This window comes from Procambarus clarkii, chromosome 66 (genome assembly GCF_040958095.1).
Source record: "Procambarus clarkii isolate CNS0578487 chromosome 66, FALCON_Pclarkii_2.0, whole genome shotgun sequence".
Taxonomy (NCBI): Eukaryota; Metazoa; Arthropoda; class Malacostraca; order Decapoda; family Cambaridae; genus Procambarus; species Procambarus clarkii.
In genome coordinates, this window is record NC_091215.1 from 18,423,751 (window position 1) to 18,436,853 (window position 13,103).

At 48.0% G+C, this 13,103-nt stretch overlaps 1 protein-coding gene across 1 annotated transcript in view; it reads right to left on the reverse strand.

Moving 5' to 3' along the window:
- Positions 1–13,103, reverse strand: part of numb (NUMB endocytic adaptor protein) — a 586,620-nt gene that overhangs the window by 518,365 nt on the left and 55,152 nt on the right. The gene's annotated exons all lie outside the window — the stretch shown is intronic.

Sequence of the window (13,103 nt, forward strand, 5' to 3'; positions counted from 1 at the left end):
TATAAATAACATAACAGCAGCAGCGTACTCTACACCGGCAAAAGTTAGAACATCATTCAGAAACCTAAGTAAGGAGGCTTTTAGGGCGCTTTACACTGCCTGCGTGAGGCCAGTCTTTGAGTATGCCGCCTCATCATGGAGTCCCCATCTGAAGAAACACATAAGGAAACTGGAAACGGTTCATTAGTTTGCAAGGAGACTTGTCCCAGCGTTACAAGGGATGGGATATGAAGAGCGCCTGAAAGAACCGAGCCTTATGACACTAGAAAAAAAGGGAGAGGGGGGATTTGGTAGGAACGTATAAAATACTCAGAGGGATTGACAGAGTGGACATAGACGAAATGTTCACACGGAATAGTAACAGAACGAGGAGACATGGAAGCTGAAAACTCAGGTGAGTCACAGAGATGTTAGGACGTTTTCTTTTAGTGTGAGAGTAGTGGAAAAATGGAATGCACTTCAGGAACAGGTTGTGGAAGCAAATTCTATTCAGAATTTTAAAACTAGGTATGATAGGGAAATAGGACCAGAGTCATTGCTGTAAACAACCGATGGCTCGAAAGGCGGGATCCAAGAGTCAGTGCTTGATCCTGCGAGCACAAATAGGCGAGTACAAATATGTGAGTACAAATATGTGAGTACACACACGCGCACAGCCTCACGCGGCGTGGTGGTCGCGGGGACGCTATCTTCTTGAGGTTATCTTGAGATGATTTCGGGGCTTTTTAGTTTCCCCGCGGCCCGGTCGTCGACCAGGCCTCCTGGTCTACTATGTCGTACTTGAGGCTTTATATTGAGAGATGACAATGAATAACACTTCACAACACAATTGGGTAAATAAACATTATGTTAAACAAAAGGTAAATTAGTCAAATATCTTGAACAATTTAATTTATTGATTATTTCTATTTCATTGTAACAATGAGGTCATTGTATTTAAAAAAAAAAATTCTTACAACTTTAGTTAGGTATACCTGTTTGATGGGGTTCTGGGAATTCTTCTCCCCCCCAGGCCTCGGGCTTGACTTGAGTGTTTGGTCCACCAGGCTGTTGCTTAGAGCGGCCCGCAGGCCCACATACCCACCACAGCCCGGTTGGTCCGGCATTCCTTGGAGAAAATGATCTAGTTTTCTCTTGAAGATGTCCATGGTTGTTCCGGCAATATTTCTTATATTCACTGGCCGAAGAGGAGGACGAGGGAGAGAATCAGTAATAGCGAGAATCCGTCTTGGATACAAATATCCATGGAGATATGGAATGGAAACAGCAGTTGATCAGCAAAGTTGCAGAATCTGTGGTGAGTGATGGACACCGCCTTGACCACTATCTACATGAATGTGAACACCTGAGAGACATCAGATGTGTAGAATAATAAACCCCACATTGTTTGAGTTAGGAAAACACAATGTCAAATATTGATACTGTTCTTAAAAGATTAACCCATTTCGCACCCGCAAGATAACGTAAGCTTTTAAGGGTTGATAGATGTTAATCTTCTTGTTTGAGCCAGTCCCAGCTGTGTCTAGGTACAAGTGACAGGGTGAACAACCCAGCGGGTTTTCTTCCTATTGGGGAGTGTTGTACATGCTGCTATGGCATGTCTCTGTGGAGACAAAGCCTAGATACTGGCGTTATCCCTGACATACTAAAAACAGCAGAGATAGCACCACTCCATAAAGGAGGAAATAAGGCAGAGGCAAAAAATTACAGACCGATAGCACTAACATCGCACATCATAAAAATTTTTGAGAGAGTGCTAAGAAGTAAGATCACAAAATACATGGAATCACAGCATCTCCATAACCCCGGACAACATGGTTTCAGAACAGGGCGCTCTTGCCTGTCGCAGTTGCTGGACCACTATGATATGGCATTAGATGCTATGGAAGACAAACAAAACGCTGATGTAATTTACACAGATTTCGCAAAAGCTTTTGATAAATGTGACCATGGTGTTATTGCACATAAAATGCGTTCAAAAGGAATTACCGGGAAAATAGGCAGATGGATCTACAATTTCCTGACTGACAGAACCCAATGTGTAATAGTCAACAAAATAAAATCCAGCCCATCAACCGTGAAGAGCTCAGTCCCCCAGGGTACTGTGCTTGCTCCAGTACTTTTTTCTCATCCTCATATCGGACATAGACCAGAACACAACCTATAGCACTGTATCATCCTTTGCAGATGACACTAGGATTTTCATGAGAGTTGGCAACATAGAGGACACGGCAAACCTCCAATCAGATGTTGATCAGGTCTTTCTATGGGCTACAGAAAATAATATGGTATTCAACGAGGATAAGTTTCAGCTCATGCGCTACGGAAAAATTGAAAACATAAAAACAGGAACCACGTACAAAACGCAGGCAAATCATAACATAGAACGAAAAGGCAATGTAAAGGACCTGGGTGTACTCATGTCGGAAGACCTTACCTTTAAAGAACACAATAAAGTAGCCGTCACAACTGCAAGAAAAATGACAGGTTGGATAACAAGAACTTTTCACACTAGAGATGCTATACCGATGATGATACTTTTCAAAACGCTTGTGCTATCTAGAGTGGAGTACTGCTGCACAATGACAGCCCCTTTCAAAGCTGGAGAAATTGCTGACCTAGAGAGCGTGCAGAGATCCTTTACTGCTAGAATCCACTCAGTAAAACATCTAAATTACTGGGACCGACTAAAGAGCCTAAATCTGTACTCCCTTGAGCGCAGGCGGGAGAGATACATAATAATTTACACGTGGAAAATAATTGAGGGGCTGGTCCCAAACCTGCACACAGAAATAACACCACATGAGACCAGAAGACATGGCAGGATGTGCAGAATACCCCCGTTGAAAAGCAGAGGTGCAATAGGTACTCTGAGAGAGAACTCTATCAACATCAGAGGCCCGAGACTGTTCAACACGCTTCCACTACACATAAGGGGCATAACTGGCAAACCCCTCACAGTGTTCAAGAGAGAACTGGATAAGCACCTCCAAAGGATACCTGATCAACCAGGCTGTGACTCATACGTCAGGCTGCGAGCAGCCACGTCTAACAGCCTGGTTGATCAGTCCAGCAACCAGGAGGCCTGGTCGACGACCGGGCCGCGGGGACACTAAGCCCCGGAAGCACCTCAAGGTAGGTAGGTAGGTATGGCAGTGTGTCCACTCACAAGATGAGTGGCGCTGCCCAATAAACTCTCCCCTCGGGGCAAAATTTAAAAAAAATAAAAATAAAACCTCCACACTGTTGATCACAAAAGGTTGGAACACTGTACTTGCCTAGTTGTGCTCGCGGAGGTTGAGCTTTGGTCCAGCTTCTCAACTGTCAATCAACTGATGTACAGATTCCTGAGCCTACTGGGCTCTATCATATCTACATTTGAAACTGGGTATGGAGTCAACCTCCACCACATCACTGCCTAGTGCATTCCATCTGTCAACTACTCTGACACTGAAAAAATTCTTTCTAACGTCCCTGTGGCTCATTTGGGTACTACGTTTCCACCTGTCTCCCTTTGTTCAATTCCTCTTATAATTTTATAGGTAGTCACCATGTCTCCCCTAACTCTTCGGTCTTCCAGTGTCGTGAGGTTCAGTTCCAACAATCTCTCCTCGTAGCTCACTCCTCTCAGTTCGGGGACTAACCTGGTGGCATGCCTCTGAACCTTTAATAACTTCATTTTGTGTTTGACTAGATGCAGACGCCAGGCTGGAGCCGCATATTCCAGTATTGGTCTGACATGTGGTATACAAGGTTCTGAATGATTCCTTACAAAAGTCTCTGAAGGCAGTTCTTATGTTCGCCAGCCTTGCATACGCCGCTGATGTTATCCTTTTGAGGTGGGCTTCAGGAGACAGGTCTGGCGTGATATCAACCACCAGATATCTCTCTCACTGACTCCTGAAGGATTTCCTCTCCCAGCTGGTACCTTGTGTTTGGCCTCCTGCTTCCTACGCCTATCTTCATCACTTTACACTTGCTCGAGTTAAACTCTTAATAGCCATTTGTTGGACCATTTCTCAAGTCTGTCCAGGTCATCCTGTAGCCTCTTGCTGTCTTCTGTCTTAACCCTTACCTTGCTGTTACCTTGCGATTATTTCGGGACTGCACGTCCAAGCGGCCCGGTCGTTGACCAGGCCTCCTCGTTGCTGGACTGGTCAACCAGGCTGTTGGACGCGACTGCACACAGCCTGACGTATGAATCACAGCCTGGTTGATCAGGTATCGTTTGGAGGTGTTTATCCAGTTCTCTCTTGAACACTGTGAGGGGTCGGCCAGTTATGCCCCTTATGTGTAGTGGAAGCGTGTTGAACAGTCTCGGGCCTCTGATGTTGATAGTTCTCTCTCAGAGTACCTGTTGCACCTCTGCTCTTCAACGGGGGTATTCTGCACATCCTGCCATGCCTTCTGGTCTCGTGTGATATTTCTGTGTGCAGGTTTGGGACCAGCCCCTCTAATGTTTTCCCATGTGTAAATTATTATGTATCTCTCCCGCCTGCTCTCTAGATAATACAGATTTAGAACTTTTAGTCCCAATAATCAAGATGAATTATAGAGTGGATTCTAGCGGTAAAGGATCTCTGCACGCTCTCCAGGGGCCAGATTCACGAAAGCACTTACGCAAGCACTTACGAACGTGTACATCTTTCCTCAATCTTTCACGGCTTTGGCTACATTTATTAAACAGTTTACAAGCATGAAAACTTCTCATTCAATTGTTATTGTTATAAACAGCCTCCTGGTGCTCCAGAGCTCATTAACCGTTTAATAATTGGAAACAAAGCCGGCAAAGATTGAGAAAAGATGTACAGGTTCGTAAGTGTTTGCGTAAGTGCTTTCGTGAATCTGGTCCCAGGTCAGCAATTTCTCCGTCTCTGAATGGGGCTGTTAGAGTGCAACAATATTCCACCCTAGAGAGCACTAGTGTCTTGAAAAGTATCATTGGCATGGCTTCCCTTGTTTGGAAGGTCCTTTTTTTATCCAACCTGTCATTTTTCTTGCAGTCGTGACAGCTACTTTATGGTGTTCTGTAAAGGCCAGGTCTTCTGTCATGATTACTCCTAGATTCTTTACATTGCTTTCTCGTTTTCTAGTGCGATTTGATTCAGTTTAATATATGGCTTCCAGTTTTTAAATTTTATTTTTTTCCATAGCGCAGAAGCAGGAACTTGCTTTCATTAACCATATTATTATCTGTGGCCCATTGAAAGACCTGATTTACATCCGATTGGAGGTTTACCGTGTCCTCTATATTGTTTACTCGCATGAAAACCATGTCTGGTTTTCTTAAGAGTAGACTTTCTTACCTTTAAAGTCTGTAAAGTCTGTGTATATTACATCTGGGTTTTGTCTCCCATGCACCCTAGGCCATGTCATAGTGATCTAGCAACAGAGGCAGGAGCGCCCTGTTCTGAACCCGTGTTGTACAGGGTTATGTTAATGTTGTGATTCCATGTGATTTGTAATCTTACTCCTTAGCACTCTTTCAAAGAATTTTATATTGAGTGAGGTAGAGCTATTAGTCTGTAATTTTTGGCATCTGCTTTACTACCTCCTTTGCTAAGTGGCGCGATCTCTGCTGTTTTAAGTATGTCAGAGATGCCGCCAGTATCTAGGCTCCGTCTCCGAGAGATGTTTGTAGCCCGTGATAGTGGTGTTTTGCACTTCTTGATGAATATAGATTTCCAGGAGTCAGGGCCTGGTGCAGAGCGCATGGGCATGCTGTCTATGGCTACTACAAAGTTTAGTGAGGTTAGTGTGACATCTGATATGTGGTTCCATGTTGGTGCCACATTCATGATGAATTCATTTGGATCATCGACCATCATGTGGTCAGGGGTTCACTGAACACAATCATACTGAAGCCTCAGTATTTCACTCATTTCTTTGTTGTCATCTGTGAAAGTTCCATCACCCTTGCGCAAGGGTCTAATGTTAGATGCAGTTTTTGTTCTTGTTCTTGTATACGAGAATAAGTATTTCGGGTTTCGGGTTCCTCTCTCTCTCTCACTTACGGCCTTCTGCTCCCTTTACCTCTCTTGAATTTTATTATGATTCTCTCAGCTTCAGCTCCATCATTTCTATTTCCCTTCACAGTGTTCCTCGTCGGTGTCGGGACAGTGTGGAGCGTCTGAGATGTTCTGCTGTTTGTTGTCTTCGTCTACAGAGGGAGCGTCGCTCTCAGTCCAGCTTGTATCTTATTTTTCTTAAGTGATATATGTCGTCTACACGTTTCTTGGTGATATATGTCGTCTACACGTTTCTTGGTGTTATATGTCGTCTACACGTTTCTTGGTGATATATGTCGTCTACACGTTTCTTGGTGATATATGTCTACACGTTTCTAGTGCCCCAGTGCCCTACCTGGGTGGGGTGCCAGCACCCACCTACCTGGGTGGGGGTGCCACCATCCATCACCCACCCACCTGTCACCATGAGTAGACAAGACGTGAGGGAGGGGGGAGGGGGTGAGGGGAGAGTGCTGGCGTCTACCCGCCACTCACCATGCTGGGTAATAACGCACTAACCTCCCATGACCATCGCAGCAACTACTCAGTTCAAGGTCAACACCGCAAGATCACGCAACATTGCTCTTGACTCATACCTACTCCACCTTCCCACCCTCCTGTATTACTTTATGCAATATGGCGCTCCGGTACCCCCCCCCCCCACCCCCCTAGGGTAGTGCGTTGTTGCCTCCTACTACTATGGCGGGTAATTTACTGAAATATTCGTCAGCTTCTCGGTGGGTGAACCACTGGTGGCAGCCAAATCATGACAACTTGCCAAGTGATACAAAGGCGGGGTGGGGGGGGAGGGGGTAGGGAGAGTGGAGGGGTGTAGGGAGGGTGGAGGGATGTTAGGGGTATAGGGGAGGGGGTGGAGGGGTGTTGAGGGTGGAGGGGTGGAGGGGGTGTAGGGGAGCTGTCACACTTGGTGATGTGTGCCACGTGGCAGGCTGGCAGGCACGTAGGGGGGGATGGTTGTGGTTGCGTGGAAGGCGTTCTACCAGGTCCGTGGCTATTCGTATACAATGCTAGCCATTGTGCACACCGTTTCTTCCGTCTTACAAGGACGGCATTAGAGGTGTGTTGCCATACACAAAGTGTAGTGGGCTCCTCAGCACTCAACCACAATGAAATTGAAGCGCTTTTCATACTATAATTCAACCACATAGTACTTGAGTACGTCAGTAAACGTCCCAGTATTCAGATAATATTTACAAAGTTCAGCACATGTCAACACAGGGGGCCCGGAAGTCAGCGTGGGACACTCCACAATATAATGGTCAAGATAATGCATGTTTTCTCTCACGAAGTTGACACGTGGTGTATAAGACACTGGAGTTTGGAGAAGAGTTTTCTATTCTCGTCTTTCTCGAGAAAGCTGAGAACAGCTTTCGGCGTGTTCTGGCCACTATAACATCACATTGCCGAGTTCTTGTTATCTTGAGGTTATCTTGAGATGATATCGGGGTTTTTTAGTGTCCCCGCGGCCCGGTCCTCGACCAGGCCTCCACCCCCAGGAAGCAGCCCGTGACAGCTGACTAACACCCAGGTACCTATTTTACTGCTAGGTAACAGGGGCATAGGGTGAAAGAAACTCTGCCCATTGTTTCTCGCCGGCGCCTGGAATCGAACCCAGGACCACAGGATCACAAGTCCAGCGTGCTGTCCGCTCGGCCGACCGGCTCCATAATTAATCTTCTATTAGTTCCATATATAAATGTCTCCTCACCGTACTTACCATAATATTTAAGGCTACAGCTTTCAGGTCTTTCCGAGCTTGTTAGGTCAGTAAGATTTTTCTGAAACTAATCGTGTATTAGTTTCAGTATTTCTGTCACTGTTGATGAAACGCCAATATTAAAATGCTAATACTGGTTTGCCAAAGGATGCTTATGCAAGCATTTCAAAAGCGTCAAACTTTGAGATAACATGCAATGATATCCAGAGGAATTTGATCTCAAACCTATTTTCTTGAACAATTAAACCATTCATGCAACGATTGCCAACTATTTTCCTGGCGTTACTACTACGTGTGTTGAATGCCAGGAATGCTGCACTTTCTTGAACACCGTGAGGGGTCGGCCAGTTATGCCCCTTATGTGTAGTGGAAGCGTGTTGAACAGTCTCGAGCCTCTGATGTTGATAGTTCTCTCTCAGAGTACCTGTTGCACCTCTGCTCTTCAACGGGGGTATTCTGCACATCCTGCCATGCCTTCTGGTCTCATGTGATGTTATTTCTGTGTGCAGGTTTGGGACCAGCCCCTCTAGTATCTTCCACGTGTAGATTATTATATCTATCGCCTGCGCTGGAGAATACAGATTTAAAACATATAATAGGTTCCAATAATCAAGATGAATTACAGAGTGGATTCTAACGTTACAGCATCTTTTCATACACTCTAGGTCAGCAATTTTTTCGGTTCTGAATGGGGCTGTTAGAGTGCAACAAAATTCCACCCTAGAGAGCACTAGTGCCTGGGAAAGTATCATTGGTGTGGCATCCCTTGTTTGGAAGGTCCTTGTTATTCAACCTGTCATTTGTCTTGCCGTGGTGACAGCTACTTTCTGTAAAGGTAAGGTCTTCTGATATGATTACTCCTAGATCCTTTACATTGCCTTTTCGTTAGTGTGATTTTACATTTATATGTTTTTCCATTTGATACCTTAATTTTTTCCATAGCGCAGGAGCAGGAACTTGCTTTCATTGAACATATTATTATCTGTGGCCCATTGAAAGACCCGGTTTGCCGTGTCCTCTCTATTGTCTACTCGCATGAAGATCCTAGTGTCATCTGCAAATGACGATACAGTGCGGTGGTTTGTATCCTTGTGAATGTCTGAAATTAGGATGAGAAAAAGTACCAGAGCAAGTACGGTGCCTAGTGGGACTGAGCTTTTCACAGTAGATGACTCTGATTTTACTGTGCTGACTATTACACTATGGGTTCTGTTCGTTAGTAGGTTGACGATCCATCTCTCTACTTTCCTAGTAATTCGCTCGCATTGTGTATTCTCCCTACACTCTCCGGGCAGGGAAGGGGGCCTGCCGTGGCAAGCTGGGGCGGGGAAGGGGGGGCCTGCCGGGGCGGGGAAGGGGGGGGCCCTGCCGGGGAGGGGAAGGGGGGGGGCCTGCCGGGGCGCGGAAGGGGGGGGGGGCCTGCCGTGGCAGGCTGGGGCGGGGAAGGGGGGGCCTGCCGGGGCGGGGAAGGGAGGGGGTTCTGCCGGGGCGGGGAAGGGGGGGGGGCCCTGCCGGGGAGGGGAAGGGGGGGGGGCCCTGCCGGGGCGCGGAAGGGGGGGGGCCTGCCGGGGCGCGGAAGGGGGGGGGGGCCTGCCGTGGCAGGCTGGGGCGGGGAAGGGGGGGCCTGCCGGGGCGGGGAAGGGAGGGGGTTCTGCCGGGGCGGGGAAGGGGGGGGGCCCTGCCGGGGAGGGGAAGGGGGGGCCTGCCGTGGCAGGCTGGGACAGAGGGCGTGGCGTGGCAGGCAGGGAGGCAGGCAGGGGGAGGGGGACCGTAGCTGGAGGCAGTAAAGGGGGGGGGGGGGGGTACAGGTCTCTTGACAGCTGGCCAACAGCACCAGGTATAAATATCAAGTAACACTGGTGGCCAGGACAGGACAGCAACGCGAGCAGCCACCGCGGACGGACGTACCCCTCTCCTCTCCTGCTGGCAAGCTGTGCTACACATGCCGGCAAAACCACTCTACTCTCGGCAAGGCGCATTACCCTAGGTCAGCCCCCACACTCTTCCTCATCATACTCGTGAGAAGACCGAGGGCCTCCTTAAGTAATGAGCATTGCCGGGTAAAGCACCAGCATGCCAGAACCACCCCACAAGACACCCAGTGCCACTGCGACCCGTTGAGGGAGTGGCTAAAATGCACTACAAACATCTCAAAGTTAGGACTACCCCACACGACGGTGATGCTTTCACCAAAAACGACATGTTGGAGATACTGAACGACGGAGCTGACATTACACCCATCTACATTGGTCAGGAACGGGTGGATATTGTGGTCTACTACTACGTGTGTGGAGCACCTGGAAAAACTCCAGAAATTCGACTGGGCACTTCGCTGAGAGCAGCAACCTTCATCCCCACGACCCACTGTCGGTACCTCGCCGAAAGAAAAGTTTTTATCTGCAGGACCAGCCGCTGGATCGCGGACCGAAAGGAAAGGAAGATCATTGCCAGCATCGAGGACGAAAACCCGAACCTGGAGGTAATGAACCTTGAGTTCTGCGGCACCGACCACGAGCACCAAGCCATGAAGCTAACTTTTACCTCCTTGACCAAGACTACTCGGGCTGCCACACAAGGTCTCTTCTGCTGCGACATTAAGATTCCACCCTACCAAGGAACGATACCACGAGCTGCAAAACTGCTTCAAATGCTACGAGTTCTCCCACCCCCATCCAACAAGTGTCAGCATCCGTCCAGAGGTGCAGCATTTGCGCCAAGGACCATTATTACTCAATCTGTAAATGAAACTATGCCTTTTGCTCTGCATAGACGAACACTCAGTGATTTCCTACCGCTGCCCGCCCAGGCAGGAAATCATCAAGGTTGAAACCAAGATTTCCAAAACTCCTACCTCCGCCGCTGGAGCCCCTGGCACAGCACCCAGCACCCAAGATCCCATCAACGAACCAGAAGACTCCCCAGCCCTACCAAACAGTGGTTCCTCCCACCAGGCAACCCGGTCTCCACACTGAGGAACCAAGGACCAAACCAGCACCTTTACAGTCCCTTGCATCATGTGCGGGCATTATCCCTGGTCTTATTTGACTAGCGGAGAGGCTTGCCGGACCAGACAACCAACGGTTCGTCAATGAACTCTATGCACTGTACCTAGCCAACGGCCTGGACCCCTTCATCGTCCTAGATGCAAGTCACACTGCCTTCCCTACTACACCAACCCGTCCTCTTAAAATAACGTCACTTTTCGCTCGTATGCGCGCTATGGCCAAAGATGAGACGTAATTTGAAATGAAATCGGCTCACAAAAGTAATGTACTGTCCCATTTTCTGTTTGAGTCCTTCGGTTTACTTGGTAAGGTTAGGAAAGGAAACTTTCAATTAACGTTTTTCATGACGTTTTGAAACTTTAGAAGAATTTCCTGCACTCTTAACCTACCAGAGGACCCTTAACTTACTGTTTTGACGTAAAAATCCAGAATTTATTTCAATTTTGTTCATTTTAAAATTACGTCCATATTCGGCCATACGGGCAAACGGCGAAATTCAGACGAAATTTGTAAGAGGACAGGTTGAACACAGGGGACTGCCACAAGGACGACCACGAGGTCAAGCTCAACACAGACTCCAACGCCACCCAAGACCCAGGCAGCTCAAACGGAAGTAACTCCCTCTTTAGCTCCCTACACTCCTACCGACGCACTATCGGTAGGAGTGTCACTATCACTATCAGCCGACGGACTTGCAGACGTGCTGTTTGTGACTACCAACAGCACTACCGACACTCCTGAATTAGCTTCTACCATCGAACCACGACACCAGAGCCTACCACAAGCAGTGAGAGCAAAGCCAAAATCACCAACAACGGACTACGCATCTGATGACTGTAATATCTCCATTGGTCAAACTTATGTATTAGCGATAAGACCTACCATTAATGTATAATGACTTACTGTAAATATATAGCTCTTGAAATAGCACTTTCTCTGTAACTAGCTGACATTGTAACTAAGGTGTGAAGGATAGATGAAATTGTTTATGTAATAATCTAAGATGAGGTCTGATCTTTTGTGCCCTCTGTAATGCTTTTTGCGCTACCGCTCACAGGATGAGTGTGGGGTGCACAATAAACTAGCCGCCTCCGGCAACAACAATCAAAATCAATTCCTCAGACGGGGAATTCAGTAGGAGCTCCATCGCCGCAGCATGGAAGGAAAGGAACTATCAGGAGAGCGCGCCAAGCCATTACGACTATATAGCACTTGGAAGGGGCCAGGATAAGGATTTGGGATGGGACGGGGGGAAGGAATGGAAAAATGCTACACCTACTCCGTACAAGACCTCATGGAGACCACCTCGCCAAACTCCAACGACAGCACGGCCATGTCAACACAAAGCAAGTCACAGTCAAAGAAAAGCGCAAGACCTAAAGGTCTGCACTAACCCACCAGTTCTATAATTAGCACAGCCAGCCCACCGAGACAGTTCCCCCCCCCCCCCCCGAAAAAAAATGGAACACAGAGCCCCAGAGATGGCAAGGACTTCTGGCTGCCGCTGGGCTCTCTTCCCCCCGCCCTGGTGCCTTGAGTGGTGCCATCGACTGCTTCAACGCCCCCAAAACCCTGGCCTTGCTGCTGGGTCAAGCCCTGGCTCTACTCTCCGACTACGAAGCTTCCTCTCCACACTATTCTTCCAGCTGTCCCCACTTCTCGCTCCCACTTTACCTGTACAATTGACTGAACGATTGATTGTGGCCAAGAGTGTTGTGAGGGAGGACTGGCCGAGTGACCCTCACACACTGTGCAGCCCGTCTCAAGATTTCCCTACGTCAAGAAACTGTCGTACCTAAGTGCCTTATCCTAACCTACGAGAGGACCCACCAACAGAAAACGGGATATCATCAATTTTGCGAGCCGCAACCATTTTCTTGTACAACAGTTTCTGGCCTTAGGTAAAGTATACGTCAAAATGCGAGGTGCTATTAGGAGGGCGGGTTGCAGCGTCACTTGCCTCCACCGTGCCAGGAGGACCCGGGGTCAGGCTCCTACACACCAGTCATTACCCTTCACACCTGCTGGGTGGAGGTACCAGGAACCTTAGCGAATACTTCAGCCGTTCTCATGTTCTCGAGAACGTCAAGTCTTAATCCACACAACCTTTTCCAGTGCAGGTTATACCGATGACGTCTACAAGATTATTTCTGTCCGTCCGAGGTTGAAGGTCAGACGCTCTTGACTAGCCTCATTAAACTTTGCAGGATGTGTGATTATTTTATCTTGTCAGAGGAGGGTTATCTTGAGGTTATCTTGAGATGATTTCGGGGCTTTAGTGTCCCCGCGGCCCGGTCCTCGACCAGGCCTCCACCCCCAGGAAGCAGCCCGTGACGGCTGACTAACACCCAG